We start from the raw sequence: 27,251 nt of genomic DNA, 5'->3' as shown, positions 1-27,251 counted from the left end.
GTAGTCCCAAAACATCTGGAGGGCCAAGTTTGCCTGTGCCTGAACTAGCATGACAAACTTATGCACATCTACTTGACAGCAAGTCCCACTTCTAAGTAATGGAATCAGGCTACATATAAAATTAACTTCTCAAGGCCCAGAAGGGCAGTTTGAAACTAATTAAAGAAGAATAAAACAAAGCACCCCAGAAGTAAAAAATTAGGACAATTTAGCACAGGGAACCAGAAAACTAGAACTGTTTCTGCAAAACAGGGACAAAGTGAGGGATATGACTAAGGAAGTTACTAGTCCACATTAATATTTTGAATCACATTGGGCTGAATTCAAAAGAGCACTTTGTGAGCGCAGAAAAACTTCTGCCTGTGTGACCAGACTTGCCCCCTCCTGCCCCCGTGCACCCCTTAAATCTGTTCAGGGTTTTCCCCCCAACCCTTTGGAGCAGGTGGATGGGAGAGCAGGTGGATGGGTGGCGTTACACGTACGGCAATTAAGCAGAAAACACTTCCTTGGAATTCACGCAGACATTTTTGTGGCAGACCTGAGGGTTAAGGGAAAGAAGAGGGCTCAGAGTCACTGGAATTCTGTGCCATTTTATTGCAGAAAGACAGCGAGACAAATCGTCTGGGGTTTGAGGAGGGAAGAGGATAAGATACCGTGTGACAGAGAGAGAGCAATGAACGGAAAGGCTTTAGAGTTTGTGCGCGCACAAATTTACCGAGGTGCAAAGCAGACAGCTGCCAATAATTACAAGGGGAAATATACTACATCCAGTGCCCCACCCCTTCTGTTCTGATCCACCCGGCTGCATTTTACATAATCTCAAGAAAGAAAGCACTCGTGCACACACATCTTTAAAATGTTTGACAAAGAAATTTTTTTCCACGGGGTAGGGGCAACCTTTCCCAAAGATTTGTGAGCCGCTCTTCTTTGACATAACGGTTCTACACCAGTGCTTTTCGAGTTTTGTTCTTAGGTACCTGGGGATTCCTCCACACAACCTGTCGAGCTCCTTCACCTGGGAGAGTGGCAACAGCAGAAAAAGCTTCCCAGGGGTGGTGGGCGGGGGAGAGAGAGAGCTTGTCTGCCACTAGCCTGATCTAAGCCTTAGGAGTGATCCACAGAATTGTTTTTGCCTTTGTTATGCATCCCAGAATCCTTTGCAAGGCAGACAAAAAAACTGGTGTGGCAAGGATTCCCTCAAGGCAATATATCTGGAAAAAGTCACTGTTGCACATCATTTCTTTTTGAAGCTGGAGAGGAGCTGCAGAGACGCACAGCAGTCGTATACTGTATTGTAAGAAATAAGTTAATTAGACGTGCCTCTGAGCTGGCCATCCATTCACAGGAGAGGCTGCCTGCAGAGTCTCTGTATGATTCACTCTTCTGGTTTTGCTACCCTCTAGCCAGCTCCAGCAAGGGACAAATGAATCCACTGTCTACTGAATCATTCAAACTGTTCCTGTTGCAGAGACACAGCAAAGCTACCCACCCTCAGAGGATGTGGCCCACTGTATCACTGCATGAGCCATTGTCCTGGGTTGATCTCCTTCCAAACTGGTGGCATAATCCAGAACACTGACTCACACAGAAACAAAGGGAGTGAACTCCTTCCAATGGAAAGTTAAATTTCTGGATCAGGGGTGAACTAATGGGACATAGCAGCATAGTTAGCTGTCTTGCCCCAAGTCATATCATTCATCCATCAAGCTCAGCATTGTCCAAATCAACCAGCGAGGTTACAAATAAGGAGCAACAGAATGACCCATTCCAACAAAGGCGGATTGGAAAAAAGGAACTACCTCAGAATAGTGACTCATACAGAGACACAACAGGCAACCTCCTTGTGGGATCAGTTAGTCCTCCAATCTGTTTTACATGGTGGAATTGCAGTTCTGTTTGTGAATGACTAGCTTAGGGAGACGAGGGCATAATGTTTCACCCCGCCTGAGAAACACTTCCTTCCAACCCACTGCAAATGGAGTTGGGCTCACAGGTCGAGACAGGCCCAACAAGGCAGCCATGAACTTGTGCATCTGGTTTCTCTGGCCTTACCATAGAAGCTGAGGCGGGGGGTGAGGACTGCAGAGGAGAGGAGAAAGAGGGAAAGCCAGAGGCAGCAGGTAACCAGGAGCAGGGAGCACACCCAAAAGAAGAAAAGAATAGCCCGCAGCTACAGAGAAAAGATGAGCACACAGGCAGGCTTTGTGGAGCTTGTTTGCATTGCCCGCTGTGGCACCCCTCGCCCCCGCGGGCTTCGATTAGGATCGGCATGCAAGCCGGCATCCGGTGCACAGCGCCACCCCCTCTCCAGGGCAGGGGACGGGGTGGGAACACGCACAGAAGGAAAGAGGTGTGCGAAAAATGGAAATTCACCACCGTGGGCCTATAAAATGCTGCTTTTACAAGCTTGCTACTCTACTCCCCCCCCCCCCATTATTGTTGGTTTCCTGTAGAAAGCACAGCCTAGGGTAAGATGTTAACCGCCATGGGGTCATTTTCCCATTTGAAGATGGCTTAAGTTAGGGAGGAAGCCCCTTAGCACCCTTCCAAGCTCAGCTCCTGCTGTACTCCAAGCAGAGTGCTTTTCACCACAGCTGGCTACCCACTGAACCTAAAGAAGGCCCTGCAAGTTGTATGTGCAAAAACACATGTTCCCCGCCCCGCCCCCTCACAGACCCAGGCTCTTCTCCCCCAGCTGTACTGCCCCCGTTTTCTGAACAGCTGGGATAAGACTGCAGGTTTGGCACCAGAGGTAAGCCAGGTGGGGCACTTGCTGGTGGCCCCAGGGGCGTAAGAGGGCACCTCACTGGCCGGACCTGGTCATGCTACCATTCTCTGCACTCCATACCGGGCCCCTGGATGCTGATTCAAAGGCTCACCCAAGTCTGGCACCAGCCCTGTATGGCTACCCTACTAATGAGTAGTTCTGGCTGCCCGCCATTTTAAGTTTCTCAAAATGCCATGCCCTGGCCTACAGATGCATGACATGTATTGATGAGATGAAGAAGAGTTTGGATTTGATACCCCGCTTTATCACTACCCGAAGGAGTCTCAAAGCGGCTAACATTCTCCTTTCCCTTCCTCCCCCACAACAAACACTCTGTGAGGTGAGCGGGGCTGAGGGACTTCAGAGAAGTGTGACTAGCCCAAGGTCACCCAGCAGCTGCATGTGGAGGAGCGGAGACGCGAACCCAGTTCACCAGATTACGAGTCCACTGCTCTTAACCACACCTGGTCTATAGCCCAGGTTGGACCACAGCTCCCCCTGGTTTGGGGGAGCTATGTTGAGACCCATCAACAGCACTGCTTCAAGGACCCACCCAAGTCTGGCACCAGCCATGAATGGCCACCAATACTGGGTCAATCATCGTAGCAATGGGCACCAGGCTGGGCCCACACAAATGACACCACCCTGGTATGCCGTTGCCCAGATTTTGCACTGCAGTGCAATTCCTGGACATTTTTAAATTCAGCCGTTTCAAGTTTTAACAAGCTGGGGCTCCTAACATTTCATCATTTCATTCCATATTTATATCCCCGCTTTTCTTCTCCAAGGAAAAGCAGGAGCAACTGGAAAAGTTGGACACAAAAAAAATTGTAGTGGCCCATATCAAAACCAACCATCGATTTGAAAAGCAACACTGAGACAAGCAGCTTTCGAAAGGCACATGGCAAGCTGCCTTTTGAGGCTAGCGGCTGAAATTTCCATCTCTCTGAAATGATCCGGAAGACAAAAGACAGTCCTGTCATCCCTTCTTTCTGTCTTTTGGGCCAGACTTGTAAAGAGCCCCTTGTCTTGGTAGTGGCAGGTAGGCGGGTGTGAGTAATAACCCATTCTATATGGATTATTAGGAAAGAGGCTGAAAATAGAGAGCTGGTATAGTCATGCCTTTATGTATAACTCTACAGTAAAGCCACATATTCCACACTTCCAGCCACCTCCTCTCAAAAAGGGTACCTTGGATCTGGAAAAGGTGGGTGAGAGGGCAAGAAAAATGATCTGGGGCGTGGGGTGCTGCTGCAGCAACTCCTGTGTGAAGAAAAGGGGTAAAATATTTGGGCCTTTGTTGTTTAGGTGGTTAAAGATTACTAAGAGTGGGGAAAGGAGAGAGCTTTATAAAATGATGCGTGGTGCAGAGAAAAACAGAATCGTGTTCCCCTCACCTAACAGAATTGTTTGGCGGGAGATCTGGGGGTGGAAAACCTATAACATAATGAAAAGTCTGGATTGTAAGGAGGGGCGTTAGTGGTGGAGCATCTGCTTTGCATGCAAAAAGGTCCCCAGTTCAATTATCTGCAAGTCAGATTGGAACACGCCCTGCCTGCCATCCTAGACAGCTGCTGCCAGTCAGTGTGGGCATGACTGAGAGCCAGATGGGCCATTTTTAAAAGCAGACAGGACTGGCAAACACATGGAATGGATGTAGCAACACAGAGGGTTTCGATCCTCCCAACAGCAACTTCAAAAAGAGAGGGGATGGGAAGGAGACAAAGCAAGCAGCTCAATAGGGAACATCCTATTTAAACAGTGGGGAAACTAACGTCAGATCCGTGGGGAAAGTTTTGTTTTGTTTACCACCAACAAGGGCAGAGGGTCTACAGATGGCTTCCACTCTTGCAGGAAACACCCAGAGGAAGTCCCTGCAGACCTCTCCCATGATCTTCACCTTATCCCAACCAACATCACCCTGCTGGTTTTTCTTCCTAGCACACTCTGTGGGTGGTATTTTCCCCATGATAAGGGCGATTTCCTCTCTTGCCTTATCACATTCCTGCAATCTGGCATTGTTCTGGTGGAGATGAGAGCACACACAGGCCCCAAAGCCCTCTGGGTTAAAGGTGGTGGACAACTCACGAAGAACATCAGACAAGCCCTGCTGGATCAGGCCAAAGATCCATCTAGCTTCCCAGAGTAGCTGACCAGATATTCCCACAAGAGGCCCACAAAGAGACCGTGAATACAGCATTATTAATGTATATCATCATCACCACCATCATTCATATTTATTAGTCGCTTTCCTCACAAAAGTGGCGCAAAGCAACTTACAAAATACCCACCATGGAAGACTGGCAGATGCAACTAATAGACTATATGGAGATGGCGGAAATGACTGGCAGAATCCGAGACCAGGGAGAGGAGTCGGTGGAGGAAGTTTGGAGGAAATTTAAAATTTATTTGCAGAAATATTGTAAAATTTTTGAATGCGGATGACATTGAAATGAATCACAGGGGTTCTAGCAACAAGGTAAAATGTAAGATTGGATTAATAACAGATAAATTAATAGGATATGAATTTGCTGAATTAATTTGTATAAGGGATACAAGAACGGGAGACGTGAGGAAGTTGGGAAAATAAGTTAACTGAGGATGAGAAATTAAGAAAGAGGGAATTTTTGTTTCTTTTCATTATATGTGGTTTTTCTTTTTTCTTTTGTTGTGTTTAATGTTTGTATTTTTGTATTGTATTTTGTGATTTTGTATTTTCTCTGTTTTTTGTATTTTTCTTGAATTTTCTTTTATTGTTAAAACTTAATAAAATATTTATTAAAAAAAAACCAAAGCAACTTACAAAAAACAGTGTCAGTCTGAGCAAGTATCTGTACATGAGACTTTCCAGGTCTGTTCTCTTAATCTCAACACAACTTATATTCAGGAAGATATTTGAGATCTGCGACCTTAAAAATAAAAAAATGTTCTGGCTGCAATTTCCAATTCTACTGCTCTAAGAAAAACCAGTTAAATTCATCAGCAATTATTTTATATAAAGATATTCTTGAATAATCAGAAATGTTAGAAAGTACTCGGTTTTTGTCTCTAACAGTTCAAGACACCTCACAAAATAAGATAGGCAGTATTTACCTGTTCCCAGTATTTGCCATTTACACAGCTAGTATACCTGAGGATACGCTACCTCTTAAAACTTGGGGTAGTTCCATTTTGCTGTCATGACTAATAGCCCTTGATCAACCTCTCCATTAATTTGCCTAATCCCCTGTGAAAGGCATCTCTGTTAAGTCTTGAGATCATCACCAGAGGCGCATGCCAGTGGTGGGTGGGGCAAGAGGCAGAGGTGGGTGGAGCAGCAGACATGATTCTTACCTTGGTATATACCAGGTTACATACCAGCCGCACAAAAGACAGAAATTTACAAATACACACACACACACACACTTCCATTCAGGCAAACACTTTCCAGAATGCAATCCAGCCAGGAAAAAGGACTTGAGAAGGATGTGAAAAAGAAGCCGTGGTGGGTTTAGTATTGAGCTATGCGCCCCAAAAGTCAGACAGGGCACCCTTCTGTCTCAGCAGACAATGGAGGAGTGCACCTTTTGGGGGTGAAGTCAAACCATTAGAAGGTTGCAGCGCCTGTGGTGGCTGTATAGACCGATACAGGAGAGACATGTTTTGTTGCAGCTAGTGAGGATAGAGGCATCCGAGTCTAGGAAGCTGCCTCGTTCAGAGTCAGGCCACTGGCCCACGGAGTCCTGTACTATCTACTATGACTTGCAGCGGCACTCTAGAGTGTCAGGCAGAGAGAGAGAGAGAGGCCTTTCCTGTCATCTGCTGCCCTTCCATTTAGAGTTCATATAACCCCTGTTTCTGGGCCCAGTTCAAGGTGCCCACTCATGTTAGTGTTTAATGCCCTAAACAGCCCAGGCCCCAAACACCTGAAAGAACACCTGCTGTTTTAAATTGCTTTTAACATTGCACTTAATTTGCTGTAACCTGCCCTGGAACCTTAGGGTGAGGGGCAGGTAATTAATAATAATAATAGTAATTATAAAATGGAGATGGCAGGGATTGAACCTGGGGCCTTCTGAGTGCGAAGCAGCTGCTCCACCACTGAACTGTGACTCTCTCCTCATTTACCAATCACTTTTAAAAATTAAAAACAATAGGGAGGGAGAGAAGTGTCTTACTTCATTGTGCATTTAAAAGCATTTTACAAACATTAATTTATATATATAGTAATGCTTAGAAAGTTCTAAGCTTTCCAGGGGAATATCCACAACCATATATTTAAAGCACATGGGCTTCCCTAAAGAATCCTGGGAAATGTAGTTTACACACATATATACAGAGAGAGAGGGTTACAAATAAACTACTGTTCCCAAGATTCTTTGGGAGGGACCCATGTGCTTTATGATGTGAGTGTGACCTCCTTCTTAGGCAAAGATTAGGCACCAACCAATTTAATGGCTCAGGAGCACTGAGGCAGAACATGCAAGGGGGTCGTATCTCGGTAGCAGTGGCAGAGCATCTGCTTTGCACACAGGAAAAGTTCAGCAGCCTGCTTCCCAGCACAGTCAACCAGAGGCCCCTGGGAATCTCCAAGCAGTGTGCTAAGTTGACAGCCTTATTGTCTGCCATTCAGCAGCTGGCATTCAGAGGTATACTGCCTCTGAATCTGGAGTTTCTATCTGGCAATCATGACCAGCAGCCATGGACAGCCTTATCTTACATGAATTTGCCCAATGGCCTTTTAAAGTCATGACAGCGCCACACCATCCTTTGCAGCAGGAAATCCTATGAATATAAAATACACATTGTCTTCCTCTTTCTCTCTCCCACTATAGTTGTTTAACCAGATACAGTATTGTTGTGTGACTTTATGAAGCCCAAGGGCCACATTCCCTTTCGAGCAAGATTCCAAGGGCCGCATGAGTTGAGATTGCTACCTTCCTCATGTACATTAATGCCACTATGTCTACTCTGCATATAACTTCACTGAAGACAGCCCTTTTTTCTTATTTCATTGTTAAACCCTCTGGTTTCACAAGCAAAACAGATGAATTGCCTCTTAAGACAATAACTGTGTTGCAGTGGAGATATGATTTCAAACTCTCGAACGTGACTAATTGACAACACAAGAGGTACAAAAGCCAGACAGAGTCAAGTAATAAGACCAGATTTGGTGGAGGGGAGCAGAGTTTTGGATTATTCTTAATAGGATTTTAAAAGTTTCATCCTTTTCGTTTCCTGTACAGAACAATGTTGCTCTGTGCTGGGTGCGACTCAGCCCAGGTGTAAATGGAAAAATGATTGGCTTCTCTTTCAACAAAGAGATTAAAACTTTTTAAAAAAAATAATTGAACAAGCCTGCTTTTCCTCTCCAAGCAATTTAGGAGCAACGACGACATAGCAGAGGGCCGGGGGGGGGGTGGAGCTTTGATTTATTTGCTTATATGGGATTTGTTTTACAATGGGGATCTCCACTGACTGTAAAGTCACAAAACTGTAAAGAAGGCAAACATTCCTGCCCAGCCAGAAAAATTAAACGCTGTCAATTATACAAAGGAGGCAGATGTTAATTTGCAGAACCAAATTCTATTCAAAACATGTGCCAATCAGCTGCGGGGCCTGGCTCCAGGATTTGAAGAGCCCACAAGCAAGATTGGGATGTTTGCTAAAACATTTGGTCGTTTTGATTTTGCACTGTTCATGGAGCAGAGATTTTGGCCCCCACCCCAAACACACGCACACACAGATTTGTGTTAAGATTCACCTCTTTTAAGGCTGAGTGGCTCCATCATTCTCCTTAGCTACTCTTCCCACCTCCCTGTCATGTTCCCCCACCACCATCCCGGCTACTGTGACTTCCTCCTTCTTGGACTAATCCCATGGATGATCTCACCCAACCAGAGATCACACAGATAACTGCTTTGATGCTAAACCTGGGTGCAGAACCTCTGGTTCACAGGCCTACTTAAACCCAAGCACAGGTCCCAATTTAGGCAGCCTCCCAATGAGAGCCCTAGAGAACCGGGATGGAGTGAAGAGGAAGTGGCTGCCTTCCATGCATAGTAAGCCATCTTTGAGGCGAGCAGAGACCACCTTTGCTGTGAGTCCTGCCAGACCTGTTCCCTGCTTGGCTGGCCTAGTTCCACCTGGGCCCTGGAGGACCTGATACCTAGGAGGCCTAGAGACTACAGTGGTATCTCGGCTTACATACGCTTCAGGTTACAGACTCCGCCAACCCAGAAATAGTACCTCGGGTTAAGAACTTTGCTTCAGGATGAGAACAGAAATCGCATGGCAGCGGTGGCGCGGCAGCAGGAGGCCCCATTAGCTAAAGTGGTGCTTCAGGTTAAGAACAGTTTCAGGTTAAGAATGGACTTCGGGAATGAATTAAGTACTTAACCCGAGGTACCACTGTATCAGAATGGGGTACTGTTTCCAAGTTTTTGTTGGGAGTCAAGAATTTAAATTGGTAGACTGCTATTGGTACAGTGTTCCAGTGGCTTTGCTGATAGATCTTGTTGCTGAGATTGCATGAGAACAGAAAAGGAGCCTGCTGGATCAGGCCAATTAATTTTGTTTAATTTTAGCGTATACCTGTTGAGACATTTTAATCCAATGTTTATGATGTCAATTGTCCAATGTTGTGAGCCTCCTTGAGCATGATTTACCGGTAACTATGGAGCATAATAGCACGAGAAAAGCCAATGGCCCATCTAGTGCAGGATCCCGTTCTGACAGTGGCCAACCAGGTCCCTATCGGAAGCGTGCAAGCGCAATGGTACACTTTCCACCTGTGGTTTCCAGCAACTCAGAAGCATCACTGCCTCCAAGCGTGGAGGCAGAACACAGGTGTTGTGGCTAATAGCGGTGGATAGCCTTATCCTCCTTCCATGGCCTGAATTTGTCCAATCATCTTTTAAATGCATAATACAAATAACAGGCTATTGGCTAATGGCCTGGAAAACAACTGTGTTGCAGGGTATGCAAGATAGGGCACAATCTTTCTTCCAGCAGGATGTGCAGGAAGATTGGACACAGAAGAGAGACCTGTGCGCCACCAAAAGAGAGTAAAAGTAACCGCTAAACCTGTCAGCAGAGGAAGAAGCAAGAGAAAAATGAAATGGAGCAACATGCATGTTTCTAAAGGAAAGGGAAGAATGGGAGGTCCTTAACTTCTTTCCTTGGTGCCTGATTGTACCCGAGCTCTACACACACACACACACACACACACACACACACACACAACTGCCTTCCACCCCCAAGCACAAGAGGCCACCCATTTCTTGAGAAACACAAAGACTCCTGTTACTATCTAACTCAGAAGAGTTACATAGCTGGCATTCCAGCCTGGCAGACTTTCTACCTCAGTTAATCCACCTGACCCACAGCGCATGCCAGAACAGGTTAAAGGAGCTCCCGCTGGGAGAAAGAGGGAGAGATTTCAAGGGCCCTTTAGAAAAGGAAGGAAGAGAGGAGGAGAGAGAGAACGAACTAAGTCTCAGCTACTTGTATTTATGAAGTCTAAAAAAGAAAGGCTGCAAGATGGATCAAATCTGGTCTGTCAAGATGCTTGGCCTCTTGTGGAAGAGAAGATTTGTTTGTTTCATGTTCCACCTTTCCTCCAAGGAGCTTTAGATGGGCATACATCTGAACAACAACTCTCAAGGTCAGGGATGATGGGAGATGTAGTCCTCCAGCATACAAAGGGCCAAATGTTCCCCACAGCTGCTCTAGGCCTAGCTCCCACTGGTGGTGATTTGTGTCTAGGTCACACCCTTTCAGGGAACAGACTCATTGTTCCTTAGTATTTCCAATGTTCAGGTTGTGAGTGCCATTCCTTACGTAGCCTAGGCTGTGTACAACCATCATATATTGAAAGCACATGGCCCCCACCCACCCAAGGATTTTATAAACTGTAGTTTGTTAAGGGTGCTGGGAACTGTAGCTCGGGGGGGGGGAAATAGAGTTCTAAATATTCTTTGGGGAAAGTCATGTGCTTTAAACAGACTAACTCCTGCCTTTAAATGTTGTTGATGTCCTAAAAACAAAACTAAGCAGTTTTCATTGCTTTTGAATATTTTAAGTATTATTTCTGTAATATTTTAAATTGTAAACAGTACAGTCTGTGTTGAAGTTTGCCGCTCTGAAGAAAAGGCGGGATACCAAATTTTTAAGAAACAAACAAACAGATCTGTTATCCTTCCCTGATTTGTAAATGTCTGGTGCGTACACAGTTTAAGATGTTTCAGCAAGCTTGGGGAAAACCATAACATTTCCAGTACAAGAACCTATTTAGAGGAAGGGGAAAAACCAAGTACAGAGGAGAAAGAATTCCTCCCCCCAAAAAAGCAGCCCAAAATAGAGTGGGTATGCTCAGTGGCCATGGAATGAGTTGGGGAGCAGAAAAGCAGGGCTTGAGGGGGAATAGAACCCTGAACCGCAACACTCCACACACTGCAATATTTGCACTTGCTTGTACAATATAAATTACACACACAGATAAAGCACCATGTTGAAAGCTCTCTCCCTAACATACTTATTTTCTCTGTGCAAGGAGTGTTAGTGTACTGCAGCCTCCCACAACATAGCTCCTTCCAGATATATTCTGGACTACAACTCCCATCATCCTGGACCACTGGCCATGCCAGCTGGGATAAAGAGAGATTGGGGTTCAAGAGTATTTGGATAGCGGCACCTCTCCACCTTGACCTTTGACACTTGAAATACATATGCATACACATTTTTGGACACACTATTCTTGTGGAAATTTTTTTTTAAAGCACTGTATTTTCAAATTCCTTAAATTTAAGATTTAGTGCATAGGCAAGGGACTGCTTCAGACCCAAACCTTCAGCACCACCCCCACCGCTGCTTCAGACCCAAACACAGCCCCCCCCCAATCCACACTATCCACTTAAAACAGGACCATACCACTTTAAAAAGCCATGGCTTCCCTCAAAGAATCCTCGGAACTGTACTTTGCTAAGATGGCTGGTAGTTGTTTACAATCCCTCCACCTAGGTAACTCTGGGAACCATGGCTCTGTGAAGGGAATAAGGAGTCTTCTAACAAGTCTCAGCACCCCCTATAATATCAGTGGAAACAGCTGGTCCTGGCGAGAATTAACCACTTTCAATTTAACCTGAGGACTGCCATTTGTTTAGTTTAATTTTAATTTATTTGGGATGCATTTTATTCAATTGATTGCTTGTTTTTATGTATATTGTATTATTAATATGATGTTAGCTGCTCTGTTTCCCAGGATTCTTTGGGGAAAACCATGACTGTTTTAAAGTGATATAAATGTGCTTTAGATGTATAGGGCAGTTGGGGCCTTTAGGGCACAGGACTGCTAAGAAATCAAATAAATCAACTGATAAGTAATAATAACAATACGGAAGTCAGCTGTGAAAGCATTCAGTCTGAAGCACAACCACCCAGACATATCCTCAGCTGAAACCTCCCCACCCTGCAAATCAGCCTTGAACACTGTATTGATATGCCTGGAATCAGCCTAGAGTTGCATCCACTTCTCCAAGAAAAGGGATCTAGGATCTTGGCAGCCCCTCTCGTCTTTGAAGCTGCTTGGAAAATCCCGCAGTCTCTAACAATAACAGGAGCTCTAATGCATAACTCCTGCAGGTTATGCAGGAAACCCCCAAGCATTTCAATGGCCTCCTCCTCACGAAAAGAAAAGCATACTACCTTGTGGTAGTCGTATTCCTGCCCACCTATCACAATTACAGTTTACCTTCCTACAGGGGTGGTAACTACAGTTGCCAAATTTATTTGCCTGCCAGAAGGGGCTTGGCTAAAGACCTGAAAAGTGAAGAAAAGGCTCAGGAGTAAACCCTACACAAATCTGGAGCAGAGTCCCTAAGACAGTTAGATGGCACCTTGAATGCCTACTTCCAGCAACTCCTGCAGCCAAGCTAGGGCCAAACGTATTGCTCTGCTTTGCTTTCAGCCACAACAGGGAAGCCGTACGGGAGGTCTTTTTGTCTGGGCAGCCCAGGACCTACATACACACTGCCTAGATTTCTGCCCTGAGGCAGCCAACTGCAGTGCTGCTAATGCGGCAGTTGGTATTCACCCCCGGAGGCGCACTCCATTGTCTCTCGAGGCAGACGAATGCCAACAATACAGTTAAATATACAGGTAATGAATTTCTGTGAATTTTTACTGAAATCTGTCCCTGCTACAGTTCCCCAGATTCTTTGTGGGGCTCAGGGGTCAAATGTGGCCCTCCAGGCTTTTCTCTCAGGCCCCTGAAACTCTCCACAGGCCACAACCCCTGGCCTACTCACTGGCCTTCCTTTGCACTCCCTCCTGGAGTGTTTCTTTTTGCTGGAACGTGTCCTTCAACTCCCACAAAGCCTCTCGCTTGCCTGAAGGGAGGATACAGGATGGGGGGGATCTAGAAACCAGCCTACAGTACATATGTCATGTTCATTGCTCCACCCACTTTTGCCTCTGGCTCCGCCCACCCCGGCATACAGCCCCCAGGAGGTTGCTCAGAAGGGAATATGGCCCTCAGGTTGGAAAAGTTCCCCGCTACGCTTCAGAGGCAGAATAGAGTGGTAGCTCGGGTTACATACGCTTCAGGTTACATACGCTTGAGGTTACCCAGAAATAGTACCTCAGGTTAAGAACTTTGCTTCAGGATGAGAACAGAAATCGTGCTCTGGCGGAACGGCAGCCGCGGGAGGCCCCATTAGCTAAATTGGTGCTTCAGGTTAAGAACAGTTTCAGGTTAAGAACGGACCTCCAGAACGAATTAAGTACTTAAGCCAAGGTACCACTGTACACTACAGGGAGCTGGCTTCAGACATCAGGCCCATTGGCAGACCAACACGGTGTTACAGATATGTCGGCAAATTGCTGGAACCTGCAGGAGGGGAAAGTGCGGTAGTGTTTTGTGTCCTAGCTTGCACGCTTCCCGTTGAGGCATCTGGTTGGCCAAGGTGAGAACAGGAAGCTGGACTAGATCTGGCCTTTTGACCAGATCCTCCCTGCAGGGCTCTTCTGATGTTACGTTAAGCCAACCCCAAATTTCCTGGCGCAGCCTCGTGCGCACACTGCAAAGTTTCCTTTCCGCCAGACATTTGGCAGGTATGTGCCAGTCCATGCCACCCGTGCCAATTGAGCTGTGCCTTTGCTCCAATGGTGGCTTGGGCAGGAACACCCAGCAACATCCATATTCTCTCTTCCTACCTCACCCTCCTTTGCAGAGATCAGGCCCTCAGGCCCTGAGCTCAGTCTTTTCCCGAAACATGCATTCCCCGGCTATGAGCAGAATGCTATATTGCCTCTGGACACAGGTCTGGGCATCAGCTCTTCATACATAAAGAGATCAGGAGATATTTAAATATAAGAAGCCAGACACACCATGGGAGAGGGAAGGGGGGGGAGAGAGAGAGAAATAGGGTGGGGAAGGGCTTGGAGAGAGACAGGGACAATTTCAAAACAAAAAGGGAAATCTATGCCAAGAATAAACAGAGCAACCATTAATCAGGCTCACGGACATAGGAAAATGTGTTAGGCCAGTGGTTCCCAATTAGCTCATTACTGAGGACCCCCTATTTTTCAAAACCCAAGCCACTGACCCCCTACTTTTGAAAATGTAGTTAACTCTATGGTAGTTACCTGTGCAAAGCAATTTTTGAATAAAATGTGGGGTAGCCTCTAATAAACAAAGGATTTTAGGCACACTAAAAAAAAAAGACCATAAAATGTGTGATATTACCACAAATTTCCAATCCCAGGACAGTAGGAAAAACTTGTATCCATTGCTCCAGGCCTTCCAGGCCTTCCAGCACCCACACTTTGGAGCTCATTGCCAACTGACACCAGGCAGGTGCTCTTTCTGGCAACTGCTCAAAACATTTTCATTACAGCCAGCCCATCTGAACACGTAGAAGCTGCATGTGGTTTACTTCTTTTTAACCACTGCTGATGAGAACAGAAATCGTGCTCTGGCGGCGCAACGGCAGCAGGAGGCCCCATTAGCTAAAGTGGTGCTTCAGGTTAAGAACAGTTTCAGGTTAAGAACAGACCTCCAGAACGAATCAAGTATGTAACCAGAGGTACCACTGTACAGGAATCCAGTTTTTGAAACATGGGGCTTAATCATGAAGGTGTGAAGAATTTAACTACAGAAATCAGATTATGGGGAGGGAAGGGGGTTGCCAAAGACGAGTATTATTATTTTTTTCAATTTGCAAGAAGGATACAAACACTGAGCTAAACGAAGGGTGGTGGCTCTTTATCTCTCACAGATATAAAGATGTCATAGAAATATTAAGCCGAAGCTTACGGCAGGCCTTTTCTGTCAGAGGTTTCCAACTGTCCTTGCATATCTGCCATTATGTAGCAGGGCTCAAAGACAGCATATTAAATACTGTGGTTTGCTGAGGTGTGCCACTACCACTTCACTACCTGCCAAAAGGTAACTAGGGAGGGAACTATTTGGACTTCATGAAGTAACAGCCAAGAGATTGAGGATCCTGGAGGATCAGCTCTGTAATGCTGAGGTTAACGGTGCCTGCTGACTTAACCCTGAGAGATAGTGAACAGCTTTGCAACATGGGCACTGATCTCAGTGCTAACCACGGTTCTTGAGCTGAAGATGCGGTTTGCAAACCTGGGCTTTAATTACATTTAGCAATACCCGTGCGCCCAGCTGAGCGTTAACCATGGCTAATTAGTCAAGGTTTTGCAATCCTGGATTTAACCATGGTGAGCACAGCAGGTGGTACAATGTAGCTCTGGCCCCAAAATTAACTGCTAAAATATTAATAGAGGGAGCATTGGAGGAGGCAGAGAAGAGAGGGGCAGATCTGATGAGGTCACAGCACTTTCCCCAGCTCCTATATAAGCAGCTTCCTGCTGGATCAGGCCAGTGGCCCACCTAGTCGAGAAGAATATAGTCATTGTGGATAGTAGGCACTGATCCCCCATGAATAGCATCTACCATGTTAGAAGAAATTGAGGGTTGCATCAAACTAAGTTCTATTTACAATGCAACAGGAGAGATGTACTGAAATAAACAGATCTAATCATGTCCATAGCAGTGGCTATAACCCTGAGGGCCAGAGCACTGGGCAGGAGGGGAAACCCACCACCCCAGGATGAAAAACCCCTCTACCTTCATTAGCTGATGCAGCTCCTTTTGAGTACCTGTCTGCTGCACAGGTTCTGTGTTTAAAAACAAAAAAAAAGCCAAACTGGTTCCAGCAGATGAAGGGCTGAAATTAAATCAAATGATCTCACTGGAAGCAAAGCGCCAGAGCGCCTTCCCACCCACCCACAAGAACTGCCCGCTGTTTCCTCCGCAGTGTTTATGATCTTGCCAAGATACAGTCTGCAGAGCTTTATTAATCGCTTTGGATGTTTCTTGGGTCATTTTCTCCCAACTTCCCCGCTTTGAAGATGTAGGGCACTAGGCGCTCCAGTTAAACTATATGCTAATCGTGTTGCCTGTAATGAGATCCCGCTCAGCCGCTTTAAAGAAAAAGGGAAAGAAATTCAGCACCAGCAAAAACAAAAGGAGACAGAAAGAGAGGAGAGAGCATGAGAAATAGATTAAGGAACCTGTTTGTCGTTTGCTTGGGAGGAGGAAAAATGGCTGGGGGACTAATTTAAAACTCAGCTTAAAACTCCTTTGCCCCCTTCGGCTCTCTCTGAAAAATAAATCATTAGCATTTCTACCATTAGGGAGTTCTCCCCACACACAGACACGCTCGATCATGTGGTTTTTCCTCTATTACTATAAGCAGCAGAAACTTTATTTTGAAAACAGAAGAGAATGGGACGTAGGAAACTGTTTTACACAGAATACAAGCTCAGTGTTGTCTACTCTGACTGGTAGCAGCTCTCCAGGGTTGCAGTCAGAGATGTGTGTGCAGAGCATACTCATAAGAACGGTCATGGCACAGCGGTGAAGTATGTGCTTTCTTTGAAAATGGCCCCAGGGTTCAATCCCCAGCATCTCCAAACAGAGCTGGGAAATCGCTCATGCCTGAAACCACGGAGGGCTGCTGCCAGTCAGTGCAGCCCATGCTGAGCTAGATGCACCGGTGACACTGGCTCACATTAGGCAGCTTCCTGTGTAGTTCTTTAAAATACAGGGGAAAACCAAGGGCAATCAACAGAAACCTCCATACACGCTCCATCTGTATGAAACTACCATGCAGGGGCAAGCAGACAACCCTACAATAATCCTGCAAAATCTAAGAGCAGCATGCACTTGCTCACGGCCATCTTATGTTTTCAGACTGAACACAGATCCCAAGTGGGCTGTTTACAGCTCCAGTTGACTTGCACAACTCCATCCACACCAGAGATTGGCCCCTTGATGCTCCCTTTAATAGCTTCCAACCAGACGCCCCCGTTTAGGTTTGCTCAGAGCACCCGTTTTTGCCAGCAACACACACTATTGATTCGCTTGCATTTTCTCTTTAAGCCCCTTCCCCACCACACTGCCAGAGCTGTGGGTGCCCCTTGTCTGAAACCCCGAAGAGCCGCCGCTGCCAGCCAGTGTACTGAGCTAGGGAACCTTGGTAAGAGTTAATACTTATCATCCCTTTGGAGCAGAGTGCTCTGCGTTCTTTGTGCTTTTTGTCCTTGCAGGCTGGGACCCTTTGTGGTTTACATTTCTGGCTCTCTTGTTTCTTTTCTTTTTGTTATGCTTGCAACTTTTGTTGCTGCTGCCTGTTAATAAATTAATTTAAAAACAAAAACAAAAACTACCTAACTAGATAGACAAATGGTCCCAACTCAGTACGAACAGTGTTGGGTGAAAGGTGGGGAGACCAATCAGCCAGGGCCAGTGGCTAGCAGAGCAAACTCACCTTAGCTATGCCTCCATCCTCTTATCTGCAGTCTTCTTCAAGGGGCAAAACTGAGACTATGGAGGACGACACTGACAGCCAGGACAACACCCTGGACAGGTTGCAAGTAAGAAAGCAGGCAGGTGGGTTTCTGGCTGAGGTCAGACCGTGCCCCACTGCCCCAGGCCCTGCCAAGTTGTAAGGGCACCTTTCTATGGGATACCTTTCTATGTGAGCTACCAGCAGCTAACCAGGGCATCCTTGATCTTTTAAGATAGTTGAGTTCTCTCCACTAGCTTGGACCGGTTCCTAACGCAGGGTGCCAAACGGTTGCAATGGACATCCATAAAGAAAGGAAAATGTCAAGCAGCTCAAAAATCCCTCCAGGCTGGCGGGAAAGAACAAGGCTTCAGTCAAACACCCCCCCCCAACTCTGCTTCTTTATGTCTCTGCACCCCCACCCTGCGACAGACATACACAAACACAGACACAATAAAATCAGCTGCAAATCAAAATAGGCAAAGGCACAGCCAGTCCTCTGGATCACTTTAGGCTAATTAACATCCTCTGCCAAAAATAAAGGCGGGGGGGAAAGTCAAGGCAGAGGTAGACTAATATTAGATGGGAATGAATTTACCCAAGTCTTGTAGGAATATTTAGAGCTGCAATGCCATAGCAGAACAGAGGGAAGGAGGAGGAGGAGGAAGAAAAGGCGGCGGAGTGCGAGAAATGAAGGAAGCTAGAAGGAAAGGGTTTAAGGCAGGGTGGTCCAACACAAGTGGCCCCCACCTTCCCAAAGCCAGGTAAGCGTGCTGGGCTTTGGGAAGGAGTTGTGAAGGCTCTGACAGGGTCCTCCTTCTCAAAGCCTAGTTACTGCTTTCCCAGCTTTGGGAAGGAGGGCTTTAAAAAGGTAAAGGTAAAGAGACCCCTGGCCATTAAGTCCAGACCTTGTCAAAGCCCCATGCCTCCTTGCCAAAGCCCAGCATCTCACTTAGCCATCTTTAGGAAGGCTCGCTCCTGCCTGCCATGCAACAAGGCAGTGTGCGGCCCTCGAGTTCCATGTCAAAGTACTCTTGCGGCCCACTCGGTATGAAAAGTTGGGCTGCCCTGGTTTAAAGTAAACCAGGCATCCCCTGATCTGACTCAAATTTCCTCCCCCGCCCCGCTCCTAAAACCCTTATTCAGCATTTAGGTGTGGCCTGGGGAGAGTCCTGAAGGCCAGACAGAGGGACCTGGAGGGTTGTATTTGGACCCGAGGTTCCAAAAACCACACCTATAGAGAACCTAGTTCTTACCGAGCTGATAAACCTGTCTCTCAGTCCTATTCTCCAATTTTGGGTCCCCGGATGATGTTGGACTACAAGGCCCACTGTCCACAGTGACTAAGAGCCAGGTGATTATTGCCAACGGGTCTCCAACCCTTGGTAAATTACAGACTTCCCCTGCATGTGAAGACTGGCTTGAGCAGATAAGACCAATAGTGTGTCCAGTGGTCAAGAAGGCAGTTTCTGCCTGTGCTGTACTGGGGGGCAGCTGGGGCTCGTCAACCTGGGAAGGAAAGGGTCAACGGGGAAAAGGAAAACTCATCCTAAGCCTCAGCTGCCTTGTGGGATATCTTCAGAAGAAAAGGCTAAGGAGGAAACCCTACACAAATCCAGAGTGGTGTCCCTAAGATGGTTGGATGGCGCCTTGAATGCCTCCTTCAAGCAACTCCTGCAGCCAAGTTGGTGCCAAATATATTGCTCTGTCTTCCTTTGGACCGCCGGGGTGGAGGGTGGGTCTTGTCGTCTGGGCAGCCCAGGGCCTCCATACATACTGCCCAGGGTTGCACCCCAGGGGCAGGTCATTTTGGTGCTGCTAACACAGTGGTTTGACTTCACCCCCGGAAGCGCACTCCATTGTCTCTTGAGACAGATGCCAAAAACGCAGCGGTGTCGGCTACCTGTTGAAACTCTACAGAGCATCTTGGTCTCAGGGTACAATCTGAAAGCAAGTGAGGCCACCACCTTGCCGAAGGTTGCATTCTTACTGGTGGCCTGGATGAGACAGTGCCCAGGAGGGTCTTAACAATCAAAATGGCAGCCTTGTCTGTAGCAAGAACTTGCCCAGGGTTCTGAAACTGTCAAGGTTGAGCCTTCCGTAACTTAACCTAAATGCTAATCTAAATCCTAATGAGAAACTTCAATATGCTTGAACCATAGTCATTTGCACCACATTGTGACATTAAGAATGTATCTCACTTCCCCTCAGAGATAATAAGGCACTACCAGAAAATGCCATTTCAACTGACCTTTCCGAAGAATACACCTTGATTAGCAGGTGTCTATATTTTTCTCTCTAGGTGTGTGTATGTTTTAATCCCCTTCATTCCACTGGGTGTTCCTCCCCCCCCCCCAACGGCTGGGATTCATCATCATCTCCATTTACAAGGAGGGAAAAAAGAAAGAAAGCCAAGCCTACAATTATCGCCCCATCAGCTTGATGAATATCACTGTGGAAAAAAAATCTTATGCAAAACTTGTGGTATGCAGACTGGAAAATAGCGATGAGGTCCCTGTTGAGCTCATGTTCAAACTTTGCTAGATTTTAAAGTCAACAGGGGGTAAAACTGAGTTTTGGGGAAGGGGGAAAGGGAGAAAAGGGAACATTTATCAAAGAGGGGGAGGGAAGAAACACTACCTTCCACATGCTCTTTTAGGCTTTTTTTCTTTGGGGGGGGAATATTAACTGACTTTGTAGTTTGGCGTCAAAAGAGCCCACTCAGGGAATTAACCAAATTGGGCATAAATAATTGAAGCGTCTCGAATCGTATTTCCCCGCTAATCAAAGAGAGTGGCTCAGTGTATAGCTGAAGAGGCAAATATATAGAAAACTTAAAAAGAGAGGCAATTTTGATGAGGGAGAAGAGGAAGTGTGATGTGCCAGCTGAAAAGAGATCAAAATGGATTCTCTGAGACCCTTTTGCTTAGAGAAGGGTCCTCCCCTCAAATTTGTTCCTGTGTGTCCCTGGGAGTCATGTTCAAGGAATGTGGATTTTTAAACACAGATGCATACGGAACATATAACAAAGGTAAACACGCCAAAGCCAAACTCACACTTCAGGGCAAGGCTGTGAGGGAAAACAGCAAGCCCAGGCAAGCTCTGTGGAGGTGCCTGGTTTCCCCAGGGACTTCAGGACAGCAGTGCGCAGTAAAGAGGACACAGGCTGAAGTTGGAAGAGGAAGACAATCTTCGGCCGAATGTCTTGGTATTTAGCAAAATTTATATGCCGCTCGGTTGCAATAAAACCTCCGAGTGGTTTGCAATAAAAAATAAAAAAATGCAAACACTGAAATGATCAATAAAAGGTATTTTAAAACATTCAAAAGATAATGGAAATCAATACGAAGCTAAAAAGAGATTAAAACACATGCCAGCGTTGTACACATTGATATAGGTTTGCCTAAACAAAATGTGATGTCAGTAAGCAGAGGGTTCCAAAGGGTAGGTTCTACCACACTAATATTGGTTTCTTACAAGTCCTGAATCGGTATTATGTGACACTTGTAACAATGTCAGTTCTGCAGATTATAGAGGTCAAGTGGGGTAAGGCGATCCGGGAAGTAAGCAGGAATAATAATTAAAAGAAAACTCAAAAGATTCCAGGTTAAACATATCAAAATAGAATTTACCAGAGAAGTGTAGTTTAGGACTTGAGTGAGACCAGGGTTTCTCTCTTTCACTCCAGATGCTAAAATTTGCACAGGAAAGTTGGAGGTTGGTGTTCCACTTGCTTTTCGGATATGGTCACCTTGCATGCATTTGCGTTGAAGGGTCCCAGACTGTACCCCTCTAGCATCTCAGATGGGAGGTGCCATGGCTGTTGGGAGTTGCAGTCTAAAACATCTGGAGGGCACCAGGTTGGGAAAGACTGCATTAAGCTCAAAGTCCTTGTACAGCCCCCACCCCCCCAAAAAAGAGAGTTGTGATTCTGAAAAGGAGGGCCGGATGTTGCCAAGATCTTCAATAGTGACCCCAAGGCACTGGCCAAGCCAATTGTTAACATTACATGTTTCTTCTCAAAACAGAAGTAGCTCATGGGCCACAGGCCAAATAGCCTGACAAAATTGCATCAGGCTACCAGAGCAAGAACGGTTGGGAGTGGAAGTGGGGGCTCGGAGGGTGGGAGGGGTGGGAGAAGAAGAGACGGAAACAGAGGAGTTTAAAAAATAAAAAAAGACATCTGGGTCATTAACCAGAGAAGTTGTCTTTACTGATCCCACAGAGGGGAAGGAGAAGAAAATTCCATATGCAGTGGGTAGGAGGCAACAGCAAGAAGCAGACAAATTTCCTCCTACGCAAGATTAAAACGCAGCCCCACTCCACATCCAGCTGTGGTTCACATCGTGCTGCCACAGTCTTTGGTCATAGTGGCCAACGGGCCCATTAATAAGGCAGGCTGTGGAACAAAGTGGTAAAGTCTTAGGTGGACGACAGCAAACAGATGGCTCAGCAGACAGAGAATGAGACTCTTAATCTCATTAATTGTGGGTTTGCCACATTGGGCAAAAGATTCCTGCACTAGATGGCCTTCGTGGTCCCTTCCAACTCTGCAATTCTTTGATTCTATTCCATGACACCACTTTGCAGACTGTAGGGGTGTCAGATTCATGCAGTCACATGAAATAACATAAACCAATCCCTGCAGGTAAAACCAAGTAGATCAGAAAGAGAAGGTACTAGCCCCACCCACTCAGTGCTATATACAGTGGTACCTCAGGTTACATACACTTCAGGTTACAGACCACTCAGTACCACTGTACTGATTTCCTGCTTTGTTTTGGTATTGGTCTCACAGAGAGGTGGAGAACCCCTTTCAGCCTGAGGGCTGTATCTCCTTCTCAGCAACCTTCCAGGGGCTGAAGACTTGTGGTGGGTGTGGCCAAAGGCCCAAGTAGGTGGGGAGAATAAATGCAAATTTGTACACTAGGCTGTTTTCTACATACAGTGGTGCCTCGCAAGATGAAATTAATTCGTTCCGCGAGTTTTGTCGTCTTGCGATTTTTTTCGTCTTGCGAAGCACGGTGTCGGGAAAGTTTTGGAAAAGCTTCAAAAATCACCAAAAACCTCAAAAAAGGCTACCACACCGCGTTCTATGAGTTGCTCCTCGAAGTCAAGTCGCAACTGTATTAACGGTGTTAAGAAAAAGGAAACAAACTTGCAAGACATTTTCGTCTTGCAAAGCAAGCCCATAGGGAAAATCGTCTTGCGAAGCAACTCAAAAAACCAAAAACCCTTTCGTCTAGCGAGTTTTTTGTCTTGCGAGGCATTCGTCTTGCGAGGTACCACTGTACATGATCAGATATCAAAGGCATAGTACAGATAGGCAAAAGCACTCAAGGAAGGTGTAAGGCAGGGTTGGTGAGGGTTGTGGTGAGGGGAGCATTCCAAGGGCCAGATAGAGAGGTCTGGAGGGCCATAGATGGTTATTTCAGTTGCAAGGAATCATTCAGCTGCAGAGAGTACACCTGCCTATTATTCTGAAAGAAAACAAACACACAACTTTCCAAATTGAAAAATAAATCTTTCTGGTTTAATTTAGACAGATGCTAATTGTGGGAGGTTTTTTTGAGGAGGGCAAATATTCTAATATGTATCATGTAGCAGGCAGGCATCCAGTAGCCCCCTGAAGCCTCCATAGCTATTTAAGCCCCCTCCCCACCCCAGAAACCTCCATCCATAATAATCTGAGCAGCAGGAGTTCCTCATAGCTAAGCTACCATTTTTCACAGCTGTTGGAGGAACTTTCTCAGCCTCTTTCGAAGATGCAGTGGAAGCCCGTTCACGCCAAAAAGAACAACAGAACCCCACATTTTAAGGAAACAAGGCCTCCAAAAGGATCGGTTGGGGGGGGGGGAAGGAACACCACCACAAAAAAGGCCAAGGAAGGATTAAGAGAGAGAAAAGCAGGAGGCTTTCCAGAGAGAGAGATGCCGCACTCAGGGGCAGGAGCATGGGAAAGAACGGGACCCCGGATTCACCAACCGCTGGCCTCCATGCCAGCGATTTCCTTGCTCAGAGCCACCCTCCAGGAGACTCTTACAAGCTCTTTTAAGGACTCTGAAAAGGGAATTTTGCACGGGCCGCTTTACAAGAACAAAGCCTCTCAGTATTAAGAGGGAGCCTGTGCAAGGGGAGAGAAGGAAGAAAAGGAGGATGGAAAGTAATAAAGAACAGGCAGGAAGAGAGCAAATAAATAAAAGTGGAAACATACACACAAACTCATCATGCAGACAAGTCGCAAGGCAGGCTTCTCCAACCTGGTGCCCTCCTCATGTTTCAACTACAGTTCCCATCAGCCTCAGCCAGTGCAGCTGGGGAAGGCTGTTCTAAAAGCTCAAGGTGTTCTTGTCAGCCCATAGAGCTCTTAACAGCTTGTGGCCAGTTTACCTGCGAGATCACTTTACCCCATATATTTGCCCACTCAAGCACTTTAATCTGCGCAGCTGGGTTGCAGATGCCACATAATACCTGTAGGAAACTGTAGGTCTGGCAGCACCCACACTTTGGAGCTCCCTGCCTATTCACATCAGGCAGGCCCCTTCACTGAACTCTTTTCAGTGCTTGCTGAAAACATCTTCATTTAGGCAAACTTATCCACACACAGAGAATGCTGAAATGTGTTTTAATCTGGTTTTTAGTTTATCATTGATTGAATGTTTTAGATAAGTTGTTTATAAAAATATCTTTTATGGATGCTTTATTCTTTTTGTAAACCACTTAAGAGATTTGCTTGTGGTTTTTTTTTTTTACAATTGAGTGCTCTATAAATTCTGTGAAATAAAATAAATTTTAAAAAGACCCAACATGATAAGATGGATAGGGTACCAAGACCCCAACTGGCCATGGTGCTCTATGCTAGTTATGAACTCTCAACCTGTCCAACCTCACAGGGTTGTTGGGAGCACAAAATGGCCCCATGTTTTATCCTCCTTGAAGGCTGAGTATGATGAAGTAAGCATATAGAAGTTCTCGGGTCAAAGGTTCTTCTCCTCGCAAAAATGGCCAGCGTGGAAGGCAGGCGTTATTTTATTTTATTTTTATCAGTTCACTATTTTGCCAAAAGACAAACACAAGCATCTTAGTCATATTCAGAACCCAGCAGAAATAATACGCTCTAAGGGCTAAAATCTAGAAGGCTTAGGAAAACTAAAAGATATTCAATTGGCACGATTGGAATTTTAATGTAGGCAGCACAAGGCAAATATTGCTGGGGAGGGCATTCCATAATTGGGGTGCCACCTCCAAAAATGCCCTCTTCTTTATGTAACCACATACCTCTTTTCTTTTAGGTAGGGGAAACTGAAAGCTGGTCTCCTATGAAAATATGATGGTCCATGCAAGTATATAGGCAAAGCTCGGCTCAAGACATCAAGACACGAAACAGAAGAGCAGCAATCAGAACAGGAGCTGTGTTTCCGCCCAATATATGAACCACACATGACCAGAACACCAAAACTTACCAACCCCATTTGCAGGGTTCATTCCATCAGTGATGCTAAAAGACCAGCTCCAACAGGAACTGTTTCTATGCCAGTTGGTCATTATAACAACTGTTTTTAAATCTGGGCTTTCCCCCTCTTCCCTCCACATCTCTTCTCCCTCTTGGGTCGTGTTTTTTAGATTGTAAGCCAGTGGGCAGTCTTGCTTCAATTTATTTTATGTACACCACTCTGGGAAGGGTAAAGAAATTGTTACGTACCTACGAATGCTGAAGATAGCTTTTAGAAGAGGCATCCGCCCATCCTTGTGCACAGAAAAGAATGAATGCCTCTTCTCAACACAGGCATGCATCATCTAAAGACAAATAGAGGCTCTTTGCTCCATAACTGTACTTTTATTGATATGCAAGATTTATGCAGATTTAATCAAGTCGCTGATTAAAATTCGCAAAAATCAAACAAGTAATATTTCTTTGATCAGGTTAAGTGCCCTATACAGAGTCCTTCTTCAGGTGTTCAAGATGTTCAAATAAGACGATGTTACATGTAGAGACAGGTGTTAACCCAGTAACATTGAGCGATCTGTAAAAATAAAACCAAGGTTTCAGCAGGACCTACCGCAGACTGGATTATACATCAAATGGCATTCTGTATGCCCTCATTTAAATGATTCCCACCACTTCCTCCTCCTCTCCCCTACAAGTACTGATATCTGGAAGCTTGTTTCTGATCATGAGGTAGGGCAGGAATCGTGATTGACCTGGGGTATAATCAGAGTTGGAAGGGACCCCTGCAGGCAATCTAGTCTGACCTCTGGATAAATCCAGAGGCAGAGTTTCCCCAGCACACTGCTGTCCAGCCTCAGCTTAAAGACCCCCTAGGAGATTCACCCTACTCATCCCTCTAGGAAACTGCTTTCATTCATCAAGAAGAGTCTCCTAGTTTTCAGCTGAAATCTAATGTCTAGGTCCACAGTTTAAAGTTGGCTCGTTTCAGACAAACCATAGTTAAAGATTAACCAGTCTGTCGGGCTCTGATAGCACAACAAGTCACAGTTAACCAACAACATAAGTGAAAGCTTCCGAATTTTTCTTCAATAACACATTGGAAAGGGAGAGGGGAGCATACAAGCTTGAGGTCAGGATGGGATTGAGCACATCATGCTAAACCATGGTTCACTGTAATGCAGCAGAGATTAGGAAGGAAGATCAGAACTGATTTAGAAAATTGGGTTGCACCGTCTTATACAGATAGATTCTAGAGGTGCAATGTTTGGAAATTATGTGGGCATATCCACTAATATATTCTTTTGGCCTGAAGTTGTTTTCAGTGTCAAATTTGTACTGGCAAAACCACTGATATCTACAGATGTCCATGGGCTTCTAAATTATATTCCTGCAGCGTGGGGATTAATGGCAGGACAACAGAAGTGGATTTTGAAAGCCTTGCACTTGGAGCCTGGAAGCAGGAACACCCACCATCTATTATGCAACGAAGCGAGGACCTCGATGCCCTGGCTACATTTGAACACAATTCTTATAAACATCAGCTTCATGTAAATTCCTGTCTGGATGACTTGTAAAGATTTATACGTTTAAATTAAGATGCATGTATTGATGATGATTATATTTCTACAGAATGCTCTCCAGGGCCCTAGAGCCATCCCATCAGCATGAAAGGGGAGCCCTATAGCCACTGAGAAGAAGTCTTCTCACCCTTTATGCTGAATGGAGCCAGTCTCGAACAATCGCAGAAGGGAGTGTGGCTGTAGCCATCATGTAGAGACCCCACATTTCTGAATTTGCCACTCACATTGCTGTATCCCACAGGTGCGACAGAACATGAGGCACCACCAGCTTGATAGGTGCCTGACCCCAAGCGACACAAAGCTCTGCGGCTTGGTTCAAGGTCCACATGACTAAGAGAGCAACAATTGCAGCTGAGTCAAATCCCCAGGAATGAACTAACATTTTGCCCTCACAGGGCAGTCTGTCTCTCCCCCCCCCCTTTCTTATCTCCGTTTCCTTCCACAGAAACCTCAACTTGAGAGTCAGCCGCACTTGGGCCGTGCACAAAAAATACTCAACTTTCTTTGCAGCCAACAATCGGAAGGAAATAAAGAGACACTCATCCTGATGGGAAATCGGAGAGGGATTAGTCAGGTCGGGTGAGGGGGAAGGACCTTTCAAATAA

At 45.8% G+C, this 27,251-nt stretch overlaps 1 protein-coding gene and 1 long non-coding RNA gene across 5 annotated transcripts in view; one reads left to right on the top strand and one right to left on the bottom strand.

Moving 5' to 3' along the window:
* Positions 1 to 27,251, bottom strand: part of AGRN (agrin) — a 240,152-nt gene that overhangs the window by 196,726 nt on the left and 16,175 nt on the right. The window lies entirely within an intron of this gene.
* On the top strand, positions 12,844 to 25,636 carry LOC310711497. The gene is made up of 3 exons (XR_014528503.1): positions 12,844 to 12,904; positions 17,630 to 17,720; positions 24,909 to 25,636. It is a non-coding gene; the product is annotated as an uncharacterized lncRNA (long non-coding RNA).

This window comes from Podarcis liolepis, assembly GCF_965112155.1.
Source record: "Podarcis liolepis genome assembly, chromosome: 7".
Classification (NCBI taxonomy): Eukaryota; Metazoa; Chordata; class Lepidosauria; order Squamata; family Lacertidae; genus Podarcis; species Podarcis liolepis.
This window is presented reverse-complemented; position numbering and strand designations above follow the sequence as displayed.